Here is a 12,530-nt window from a genome sequence, read left to right on the forward strand (position 1 = left end):
CACCTAAAATGTTCTCCCCCTCCTGGTTGATGGTCCCAGCTTCCCCCCAAAACCAAGTTATCTTTGAGCCCTGCATTTCCTTTCCCTCCACTCCCACTCCCACGACCAAGTCCTGTTGATGTTACCTTCCCAGTGTCTCTCACATGCCTGTGGCTTCGTCCCCAAACCGCCTCACTTCCTCTGCATCGTCCTGCTGCTCATCTCTTTCCCCACCAAGCGTCGTCTGCGTTGACATCAGGGTGCTTCAAAACCCTCAGTGGCTCCACGTTACATGCAAATAAAGCCCAAACACCGTAGGCTTTATTTGCATGTAAATAAAGGCCCCTACAATCTGGTGCCAACTAACTTTTCCATTCTTTCTAATTTTATTCCAACGTAAGCCCCCACCCCCCAAGCAGCCTGGGATCCAGCCACAAAAGACCACCACAAAAGCCACAAAGGACTTTCCCAGATACCCTTCTCCCAGTCTCCTCTGGGCGTTTGTCATGCTGGGCCTTCTACTCCCTAACCCACAAGCCCCAGCTGAAATGCCAGCTCCTTCAGGAAGGTGTCCACAGTCTGTAAATCAGAAGAGCACTCTCTGGGTCGCCACAGCACTCTGCTTGTTCTCTCTAAAATAGTATTTGGCACTCTCCAACATGTCGCAGTTACACCCGTGGATGTCCTATCTCCCTGCCCCATCACACTGCAAACTGCCAGAGGGCAGGAACCTGGTCTTGCACCCTGCCAAGCAGTGGACCGTGGTGTTCTATCACTGTGTACTGAGTGGGAGAAAAGAATGGTAGCTGTCATTATTCTTACAATTTATGCTCTTTGTAAGAGGCATGCCCATGTGACATGTTCTACCTTGTTTGCCCAGGCTGCTGCTTTATAAATATTAACCTTTCTTTGCTAGTCTCCACTCTCAGAGCACGTTGCTCATCTCTCTCTGTGGCATTGGGTAAACTTGCCCTTGCTTTTTAGTTAGTGGTACACATGCCTGTCTCTTACACTGTCCCAGAGCTTCACATCCAAGGACATAGATAAAAACCACCCTCTGAGCTTCCCCGTACCCCACAGACCTGGTCTCAATCTGTGAACCTGATTCAGCTCTGGAGAGGGGCCTTTGGAAAAGCTCCCGATGTGATTCTGACATGCACCCCAGTTAGGAACATATATTTGGCTGCAACTCCTTGAAAATGGGAATTCCAGAGTCTTCCACCGTCCCTTGAGCAGGACTTTGCACCCAGCAGGCACTCAATACATGTTTGTTGAATAAAGTAGCTACTAATATAGCCCTCACCTGGAGCCTAGAGAGCTTGTAAAGCATTTTCCCCTTCACTTCCAGCTGCAATGGATCAATGATCTATTTGCCCCTGGGCAGCCAGCCTTGAAGGAGTTTGAGCTGACTGGGGAAGAGTGAGGGTCTAGTTTTAAGAATTAGGCCTGTAGCACCTGTTGGAGAGGGTTGGGTAGTGCACCCGTGAAGGGATAAAACTCCTGTGGACTTAGAGCCAGTTGGTGTGGCCATCACTCACCACAGAAGAAAGGAACAGCAAAAGGAAAGACAGTGATGGGGTCAGAGCTAAGCCTATGAGCTTCTGGTCAGGCTAATCATTCTGCACTCCTTCCAATTGATATTATTAAAATTTTATTCAACGTTTGTTCAGAGGCGGGCTGAGCCCAGGGAGCAGAAGAGCAGAGGACTCCCCTGACACACCCACTTCGCCAAACCGAAGCAGGTTTTGAGCCCACTCTTCTTAGAAGGCAGGTTTGGGGAGCTTGTATCACTACAGAGCATGCGTGCCCTTTGAGAGCCTTACTCCACCATCTCCTCGCCCCATCCCATTCCTTCACATCCCAAGATACTTACCTAAGTATTCTTTTCAACACATATAGCTGTATCCCCGGGAGCGCTTCATCAGTACAATCACATTTGTCTCTTTGCATTTCTAGTGATGATTTGGCATCCCTAGTAGACTAGCTCCCAGGGTAATCTTTTCAATCCATAGTCTTCTCCTAATCTAGCTCCTTGGGAATCCAAGGGAAGAGGCACAGAGGAGGAGAGGTATGAATGGGAAGATGGAGGGGCATCCATCCTACCAGAAAGGGAACCTGGGCAGGACTGCTGAAGGAAGCAACCCACAAGCTGCAGCCCAGTGACCACACTCCACATTTGTTGACCACACTCTTCATGGACCACAACCTCCTGCTTTCCCCTCCCCCTACCCACTAAAACCACTGCTCAACCTCAACTGGACCATTGTGGGCCTATCCCTCCTACTCCAGTCAAAAAAAGGTGCCCTGGACCCAGGGCTGCAGACCTCCTACCACTCCTGGAGCATAAAAATTCCACAGCAGCTCTGAGGGAAGATCCTCTTCACAGCATTTCCACCTCCACACTCTCGGACAAAATCAGCAAGAGAGAAACCTTGCTGATCTCTAAATAGGAACATGCCTCCAAGCCTGGGGCAGCCCCAGACCTCAGATGACCCAAGCCAGAGTGGAAGTTCCTTGAGGGCACAAACCCCATGTTGCATGTCTAGACCCTCCCTCAGTGCCCAGCAGTGTTTGTGGTTGGTTGAGTAAGTGGATAGGAGACCATCTTTTTGACTCTTTTCTACTTCTGTTTCTTCTTCTCACACTTGCTTATGTCTTCCGGTCAATACCAGGCACCACCCCAATGGGCTTCCCATGAACTCTTCTCTTGGGCCCACCAGCCCGGACAGTGCCTGGTTTGTTGAACTCACAGCTTTCATTTGTGAAACCTGCCTGTGATGGGACAAATATGAATTATTCTTAAAATCATCTCATAAAAACAGCATCACTGTATCATATATGCAAATAAAAGATTAGCATGTACTGACTTACCTCAGACTGGTTATGTTCCCCTCATTTCTACCCAAGATCATTATTTAGGATTCTCAAAAGTTCTCTGCTTATGAAGGATCTGGGTTAAGGTCTTGGGTGAAAGGAGTGATACAGAAGGAGGACTGGAGATAAAGTGTCAAACAAGCCCTGTGTGGGTCAGGATGGTAGGAAATTGGCTCCATTCAGGCCTTAGGTGAAATTGTCCAGGAGGCCAAGTCTGTCTTGAGAGCTCCTAGCCTCAGCTTTCTGTCCCTGTCTCTCCCATGGTCTGGCACCTATGTTTTCTGCCTTCAAGTCCAAGGTTTCTTCTGTCTCATGACCCATGGTGCCTGAACAAGTACCTTCCAAAGATCAACCCTTCAGCCAGAAGGAATGATACCACTTCCTGCTGGGAATTTCAGGCATCCTGAAAACTTGGTAGGATATATTTGGCAGGTTTGCAGGGGATTTTGGTAAGGGAAAGAAAGTTATCCTAAATCCTCACCAAGTTATTCCGAGTACAGAGCTCCCCTCTCCACCTTGGGGTCAGCCCAGATTTTAGGTGTAGGGTTGTTGCAATCCCCCCACACCCCACACCCCTATCCCCTCCACAAAAGAGTGTGGCTAGAAAGACCAAAGGATGACAAAGGTGGCCTGGCTCCTTGACTTTATCATTTCAGAAAATCAGCCTTGGGAACTTACCTGGTGGCACAGTGGTTAAGACTCCATGCTCCCAGTGCAGGGGGACCAGCTTCGATCCCTGGCCAGGGAAGTGGATCCCACATGCATGCTGCAACTAAGGAGCCCTTGAGCCGCAACTAAGGAGCCCACCTGCCACAACTAGGACCTGGCACAACCAGATAGATAAATTAATTTTTAAAAAACTTACTAAAAGAAAAAACAGCTTTGAGCATCACCCACAGAGAGAAGACATGGGCAACAGATGGCACATAGAATTGGATGGTTGCAGGGAGTAGAGACGAGGGTGGGGGTGAGGGAGGGATATGTAGACCTTCAGGAGGTCCCTGGCCTTTTGTAGAGGGCCTGTTCCGGGCCCTGTGCAAAGACTATGGGAGGGCCACATTGGGGGGAGTGAGACCACAAAGCCCCACTCTCAAGTTGGCCAGCCTCTGGTCATTCCTGTGTGGGGAAAGATTTCCATAGGATTACTTCTGTCCCAGGGAATCTTGGCCCTTTTTCCAGGTGACCTGGATGAACCATCTTGACTGAGAGAGAATGACCTGGCTTGATTGTCCACACAACTGGGAACGAACACCTTAAATGTGTCATTAAAATTATTCCAAGGCATTTTGCAGTGAACTGTGGGAGTCTGGGGAAGGAAGTACCCACCTGTGTCTGTTCCCTTGGCAAGGGAACTCAGTTTTAGGGGGACTGCATTTCAGGAGGAATGATTTCCCTTTGCCATCTCCTTCCCCCTCTTCCCTTTTCCTTTCATTGTTTGCATCCCAACACGAAGGATGGAAATCACTTCTCCCCAGCCCCCACAAATTGACTATTCCATTCATCTAACCCACTGCCTTCTCTACACCTAACTCAGAAAAGATGGCTAATGAGATGCCATAGCCTAAATCTATTTCCTTTCCTGAATTATTCTACCAGATAACTCCCCTCTTTGTGCATTTGTAATGTTTGGGCCATGGCTCCTGACTGGACACCAACAGCTAAGTCTTGCGAAGTAGAAGGGTGTTTTGGAGCCCAGTCATAGGCTGAAGTACTCCAGGTACTGCTGCTCTCCTCTCTTGTGACCATTCATTACTAGTGAGTGCATTTTGTTCTATTGAGTGCAGCCTCAGAGTGCTTCACAACTTATAAATAGAAAATGTAACTTATAAATAGAAATTGGGCAGAGAGTAGGGAGAAGTTAGGAGTGGTAGTTCATTCATTAACACATAGTTTTTGAGCAGTGATTTTAAGCAGGTCCCTGTGTTAAGTAGCAAGGGGGATGAAAAGATAGACCATTAGGCCCATCAATATATAATGCTTTTTATTTAGCCCGATATATTAAAACATTATTATTTCAACATGGACTCAATATAAAAATGTTAATGAGCTATTTTACATTCTTTTGGAACTCAGGTGTATTTTGCACTTACAGCACATGTACAGTTCAACTCAAAATAGTCACATTTCAGGTTCTCAAAAGCCACACGTGGACAGCACTGCTTTCAGGATCCCAGACATACGATTTGTGGACACACATGCTCCCAGGGATTGCAAGGGTTAATTTAAAGCCGGCTACCGCCGTGGAACCAGCGGGCGTTGTGAGCATAAGCTCTGCGGAGGATGCCGGGAGTTGTAGTCCTCACTCTGTCCGTGGGGTCCGATGGGAGTTGTAGACAGAGGCCCTGTGGAGCATGCTGGAAGTTGTAGTCTGCGCCAGCCTGCGGAGGGGTCTGCGTATCATGGCCGCCTACGCCGCACTCTCGTACTCTTCCGCTTGGTCGCAGAAAGTTTCGGTTCTGTCCCACCGTGGACCCACGAGCGCGTAAGTGCTGCGGGTGGCCGTCCGGACTCATGGGGCACCTCTAGTTGCTGTCGTCTCCGGAGAGGAGAACTTCCCTCCAGGCGCGGCTTGTCACCTGTTGCCCTTACCGCCTCCGCCCTTATGCCGGCTGTCCCACAGACTCCGCCGGAGCCCTTGCCCAATGCCCTTCCCTTGCCCAGCGGGCCTAGGAAGCAACTAGGGCCGGTGAATCTGACCCTGGAACCCAGGCTGCCTCTGGTAATCAGAAAGACAGACAGCACCTCCCCCCCACCCCGCCCAAACACCAGTTCCAAGACACCCGATGGCCAAGGAGCCCACATGTGTGGTCTCAGAACAAGTCTTGGAGTCTTTAAGCACAGGAGGGACAGGTCCCCGAGTTTCTGCTTGCATTGTCCAAGAAGTCGATAACCTGAAGAGGCATATTTCCTGGCTCAGCTGGGCCGGGACAGCCCAGACCTTAACTTTGCAAAACTCCAAGACTTAACTTTGCCCGGGTCTCTCCCCTCTCGTAAGGGGACGGTTTGTTCATCTTGGGCCATCCCCAGGCCATGGCCCATTCTCTTTACCCACTGTCTCTTGTGCTCTGGTGCAGGGTTTCGAGATAGCCCCCAGGTGATTGTTCCTGAAACACCTGTGGATTTTTGGATTGTGGTGTGGCTGCACCGGACTTCGGCTAGGGCCCGTGATATGAAGAACCTAGGCCGGAGGGTGTAAGGGGAGGGCTGAATTTTACTTTTCCTCAGAAAAGCATGTGTGGTTGACACCTTAACCACGTGGCTCCCAGATAGTGCACTTGTGTCATCTGATGCCCCTTGTCACTCTTCACAGTTCCATCTGCTGCCCCCCTCCAGAGCAAAATAGAGCACTCTTTGAAACTACCGGTGTTGGCCACAGCCTCTCTGCCCCTCTGCCTGTCTTACCACAGCAGTTTCCTTTCCCAACAGAGAAATGGGTCAGGGGCTCTTTGAGGGCAGAGGATCAGGCGTTAATCTGCTCACTGCTCTCCTGCCACTTCCAGCCTTGTGGGGCTCTGTAGCAAGCTTAACTCCCCTGCCATCTGCCTAATGCGGGCTGCTGGGTATTGTAGCTGGGGAAGAGCTGTCACGCTGAGGTTCTGCTTTCAGTGGCTCCCACCCCTGAAGTGGGCCCATGTTGAGTAGGTTCCACTTGACCCTCCCTCCCATGAGAGCTACTGTTCACAAATTATTGAATGCCCTGTACCAGTTATGAGCCATTATTATTAATCACCCTGGAAATCAGAGTTAATTGTCTCAGTGATGGGACGTGGCCTTCTTTGATTAAAAGAATGTGAAAAGGCTTTAGGAAAAACATTTTCTGTTTCTGTTAAAAGTGTTCTTTGCGTAATGCTTCATTTAGTTTTTAATTTGGGAAAACAAACATACAGAATCATTGAAAGAATTGTATAGTGAACATATACCCACCTGTTAGATTCTACAGTTAATGTTTTACTCCAGTTATTTTTGTGTTGCTTTAGAGTCGATCCTCTAGCTACTCTTTGGATGGTCTTTGCTCCTTGTGGCTGGTTTTGGGACACCAGCATGGGTTCAGGAGCCACGCTTTTAACCTGGTCCTTCTGGGATGGGATGGCCCCCACAGATGTTTGTGACAAGAGGAACCACCCAAAACAGCACAAGATCAGAGCAGTTGGTAACTTTGTCCCATGTTGGTCACTGAGGCTGTGGGCTGCTGCCTCTAGAACATACAATAGGCACTCAAGAATGGCAGTCCCCCCTCTTCCCTTTAGGGGAGAGGCTTGGCTAATGGGTAACCTGCATTTTCTGGTGATTTCAAGGACAGCTTTGGTGACTCAAAACCAAAGTGTCTTTAAACCTGAGGCAGAGGAAACATATTGTCTAGCTGTGGTGTCATGGTGAAAATCACTGATAGGAACTCAAAGTCTGGAGCCACATTCACTAGCCAGCCCAGGCAGCAGAGCAGATAGGATTCATTAACCAGAGGCCGCCTGTGAGCAGAGGTGATTCGAGTTTGGCCTTGTGAACATCTGTTCACCTAGTGGATGGATGTCATTGTGTTGCTCAAAAGATGAATAAGATAATAAAAGATAAATATTTCCTATTTGTGATCTCAAAGCCAGATTTTTTTAAAGCTTTTGATTGGTTTAATAGCCTCTGTTTGAACACCTAAATCAATCAGTAGGGTGGGTTTTGAACTGTTTCCATGGGTCTCTGTTTATCATGCTGTTTTTAGATGTGTTACTATACTGTCCCCATAAGAGCTTCGGTCTCAGAGTACATGGGCTCCCTGGCTTTTAGAAGATGAGGATGACAGAACTGTGCTGATTTGTGCTGATTTGAGGTGTTTCTCCCTCTTCCTCACTTTGGAGCCGGTCAGCCTGGTGGTTTTAGTGGCCGCCAATGGTCCTTCCTGTTCTCTGTGGCATTTGAAAGAAACCAGGTGCCTGTTTCTAGTTGGGTCAGATCCTCTTTGCAGGGATGAGGATGTGCGTGTCAGTGTGTTTCCGAGGACAGACTTAAGGAGAGTCTGTGGTCTGGGTATAGACCTGTGGCAGTGTGACTGGTTTCAGAGCCCAAGGGCAGGTCTGGCTAACCATCTCAGGAGCCTGGGGTACTACACCCTTGGCCTGGGGCAGAAAACCAAGTTAGGGGAGCCCTTGGAATCCAGAAGAAAAACCTGAAGGGAAAAAGCATTCCAAGCAAGCCATCAGTCTGCAGAGGGCTAGGCCAAGAGGAGAATCCCTGTAAGAGGTCCAGGGTGGGCTGGCAACTGAACCAGAGGTGGTGGCTCAGTGTGGAGCTGGAAGGAACTGTAGCCCCAGGTGCTTTTTCCAGGGCGTCTACAGCCTGGGTCAGGAGCGGGGCCTAGAAGCCTCAACCAAAGTTAACCACCGAGAATGTCTCCTTGCACACACACACACACACACACACACACACACACACACACACACACACACACACACACACACACACACACACACACACACACACACACACACACACACACACACACACACACACACACACACACACACACACACACACACACACACCCTTCCCCCTGACAGATATGTTAAAACACACACACACACACACACACACACCCTTCCCCCTGACAGATATGTTAAAACACACACACACACACACACACACACACCCTTCCCCCTGACAGATATGTTAAAATTGCCTCAAAATACTTTGAACTAAATGTACCATGGTTCTCCCCCAATCATGGCATAATCTTTATCGCATTATTTGTTACATGATAGGGAATGGAAATTTCACAAGATGAATCTGATTCTGCATTCTGAATAGGGTCCAGCTTGGCAGGACTCAGCTGTGATTGAGAGAAGAGAAGCCACTTTCCTTGCCCGTTGCTTCCTGAATGTTTTCTCTGGGCTTTCCAGTGGCAAGACCTCCGCCCTGCACCCCCAAATATGGATATATGGCTCCTTCCTGAGCAACTGCCTACCTTCCTAAAAAAGATAGCTTTCTCCAAGCCCAGAAGCAACACCTCACAACCACAAGTCCCTCTTGACCCTGCTCTCCTGAGTCAGCAGACTGGAATCGGGGCCAGTTTTGTGTATGTTCCAGGGGGAGTGACCAAGAGACCTGGAATTGTTGGTGGGAGGGAGGGGGCCAAGAGAAGGTTCAAGAAGTGATGGCAAAGTCTCAAGTCTTTATTCCCTTTAAGAAAGAGAAGATTACAAGCAAGGAGTGTTTGGGTGAGATGACCCAGGCCTGAGGTTGGTCAGCCCTTTAATTATAGGTCTTTAATTATAATTGCGTCGCCTAATGAGCCTTTGTTCACGTGTACTAAAATGTTGGCCTCTGAGCTGGCCTCTGACAAACTCTTGAGCACTCTCCTAGGCACCATCTAGAAGCCCTAGTGAGGGCAGTCTGCCTGACCACTGACCGTTTCAGCACTGAGCCCCAGGACCTCCAGGCCTTCAAAGCTGCAGGTACCAGCCAAGTGCCCCCTTTCCATAGGTGGTAACTAGGTAGATGCTGTTGGGTGTGCTGAACCAGGCCAAGGCAATGGACTCTTCGGAAAGGCTTTCTGCTTTTGACTGGTCTGAACTGTCCTTGTTAACATTCTTTCCCGGTCAGGGTGGAATTGCCAACTTGTATGCCCCACCTTGTTCAGGAGTCGGGGAGGAGCCGACTGTATGGTGCCCTCTCTGGGTCATGCCTTAGCTATTGTGTTGGGAGCAAGTATGGCAAATTTGGCAGGCAGGGCAGGGTTGTGTTCTATGCCCCAGACCTCCTCTTCCCCTTCTGATCCTTCTTTCCTTATGTGGCTACTCAGATGCTGTTGTCAACTGAAAAAAAATACACAACGTGAGAGCTGTGGGTTAAGTTTTGTTAAGGGGGGGAAGGTCAGTATCATCTATGATTTTAGTGAAGGGGGGACGTGCAGTCAGTCACACATTTTGGCAAGGCTTGCTGCTAGTCACAAGGAGCAGATGTCACTGTTAACGATTTTAGTGCTTTTCTGTATGTGAGAAGATGGAAGAATTTAGGCTCGTAAAATCTTCTGAAATATCGAATCGGAAGGCTTGTTCTGCCAGTTTTTCCCAGAGCACAGAGTGCCTCATTCCTGGTCTCCACCCTGAACTCCTTTCAGGATGTCTTGAAGGTCAATGACTGCAGTGGCTTAATCCTTGTAGAGGCGGATGGCAAGTGCCAATTTCAGCTGGCACTGTGTTTCTCCTGCCAGAGCCAGTCTGGGGACAACATCATGAGTATTAGTCATTTGTACCATAGTGTAAAGAAGTTTACATGAGTCAGTGTCTTCGTATCTTAATTTGGGACTGAACTGCTCTCTCTGTTGTTTAAGGCACTTAGGGCATCTAGGCAGGTACGGGAGGAGTTTGGAGGTCAGGGAAGATCCTTCACCTCTAAAATAATACGTAGGCTGTGACGAGGAACCCAGGCAACAGTACCAGGTAGTAAATAAGAATTTTTAAAAATGCGTTTAGTCCCTTTTCCTCTTTACCAGAAGATTGGATGTTTTCAGACATTCTGAATAAGCTTAAACATAATTTTGAGTTGTTGGCAAGAGAATCCAGTGTTCCCCAAAATTTTATAAAATGAATTTCTCTGGTGTTTGAAAGAGCTTGTAGAGACAGTGATGGAGGTGTTCACAATGTCATGCAACAAGGACCCTGGGTTGATGGAGGTGATTTGCACTTTGGGGGCCTTGCAAGGCGCTGGAGTCCTGGAGCCCATGGCAGTGTGGATAGAAGCAATCTCTGAGTGTCTCCTGAGTTAGGAGAGCAGTTTGCCAATGGGTTGTAGAGGTCAGGATCGCACTGGTTCATGCCGGAAGTCTGTGATTCCTGTAATATAATAGGAAATATATATTTGGTCTCTTATCCTGGTTCCTGGCGCAGAGCTTCCAAAACTCTTGGAATTTCCTGAGTAATAGGAGTGTCTCTTGTTATTCATAGCAAAACCCTTTCAACCATAAGCATAACCATATGCTAATAAGATGACTCTTCTGGGCCCCTGGATAGATAGCTTCTGCCTGAGGGCTGGTTGCTTTCAGCCCCACCCTTAGACCCCTCTGGGGAGTGGAGAGGGGCTGAAGGTGAAGTAAATGGCCAGTGGCCAGTGATTTAATGTCATGCCTATGTAATGAAACCCCCATAAAAACCTCAAATGATAGGATTCTGAGAAATACTGTGCTGATGGACACATTGAAGTGGTGGAGGGCGCAGAGCCCTGAGGGTATGGACGCTCCCCCCCTCTTTGCATCTCTTCCATTTCACTGTTGCTGAATTGTGTCCTTTAAAATAAACCGGTTATAGTAAAATGTTTCCCCAAGTTTTGTGAGCCATTCTAGCAAATTATAGAACCTGAGATGGGGATTTTGGGAACCCCAGTTTATAGGTAGTGACAGGTACTGGGACCTGTGACTGGTGTCTGAAGCTGGGGCAATCTTGTGGACTGAGCCTTTAACCTATGGGGTCTGCACTGACTTCAGGTGGTTAGAGTTAGAATTGAATTGAGGGACTTCCCGGGTGGTCCAATGGTTAGGGCTCCTCACTTTCACTGCCGAGGGCACAGTTTCAATCCCTGGTGGGGAAACTAAGATCCCGCAAGCCGTGTGGCATGGCCAAAAAGAAAAAGAATTGAATTGAATTGCAGGACACCCATTGGTGTCAACTGGATATCAGTGTGGGGGAAAAGGCCACACATTTGGTGTCAGAAGTGTTGCGAGTAAAAAATATCTCATCCCTAAACCAAAGGGCAAGCTTATCTAGAGACACAAGGAAGTTGACCAAGGAGTGGAAAGAGACTGTTTCCCATTCTGTCTTTTGAAGTTTAATAATAACCTCAGGCCCAGGAAAAGGGAGGCCATTATGCAAAGAGTCATTCTTTCAAGTCCATGAAAATAGCATTCCTGTGGTGACCATTTGCTTCCTGAAAACCTGTGAGGTGGTGACCCACAGCTGTGGTGGGTCACTGTGTAGTCATTGTGACCTACAGGCCCAACAGTGGTTTCTCAGGGCTCATTATCTTGGTGGTGCGGCAGAGGCTCTTCGGAAAATCAACTTGTGTAACCAGTGGTTGGGCACAGCTCACCCCGTGACCTGGGAACGTGGCCTCAGCGGAGGGAGGCACTCTGAGGCTCAGGCGGAGGAGGCCTCCTGGGCTCAGGCTGACACTTGCAGCTTCACCAAAGTGCCAAGAAATCTTGAAGGAGCATGTTTCTGTCTGTTCAGGCTCATCATTCCAAGATGCCAGTTTGGTTTACAGACACTATTGCCCTTGTGCCAGGCTCCAAAGAGGGCTGGTTTCTAGGAGATCCAGCTGGTCGTATAGTTCATGCGTTGTCCCAGCCAGAGCCTGGATGACTAAGAATCTGTTGTCGTTAGTGCTTCCTTTCCAGGCTCCGCCCTCTCTGTCATTTGCGAGTCTCAGCCTAGTTTTAAGTAAGTATACACAGAGACCCAGTGGACTCATGGGGTATAGGTTATCTTCTTACAAGATTATTTCTTCCCGAAGGTACAAAGCTCTCTGGTGACCATAGTCAAATAAGGGGAGTGCAGGTAGAGAAACAGCCTCTACACCTGCCGTGCCCTCCACCCTGGCGCCCTTTCCTCCTCAGGTCTCTTCGATGACCTCCTGTTCATCACCCAACTCAGTTGCCATTACTAAGAGTGTCCACCATCCTCTCCTTTCCCCCAGCA

The 12,530-nt window shown here is 48.7% G+C and overlaps 1 protein-coding gene across 2 annotated transcripts in view; it reads left to right on the forward strand.

Annotated features, from left to right (window-relative positions):
* Positions 1–5,240: 5,240 nt before the first annotated feature.
* FYCO1 (FYVE and coiled-coil domain autophagy adaptor 1) overlaps positions 5,241–12,530 on the forward strand; it is an 87,899-nt gene continuing 80,609 nt past the window's right edge. For both annotated transcript variants that reach the window (XR_014295436.1, XM_082637532.1), the window contains exon 1: positions 5,241–5,335. The gene's annotated coding sequence lies outside the window, so the exon portion shown is untranslated. The remainder of the gene's footprint in view (positions 5,336–12,530) is intronic.

Source organism: Mesoplodon mirus (genome assembly GCF_964341445.2).
Source record: "Mesoplodon mirus genome assembly, chromosome: 12".
Classification (NCBI taxonomy): Eukaryota; Metazoa; Chordata; class Mammalia; order Artiodactyla; family Ziphiidae; genus Mesoplodon; species Mesoplodon mirus.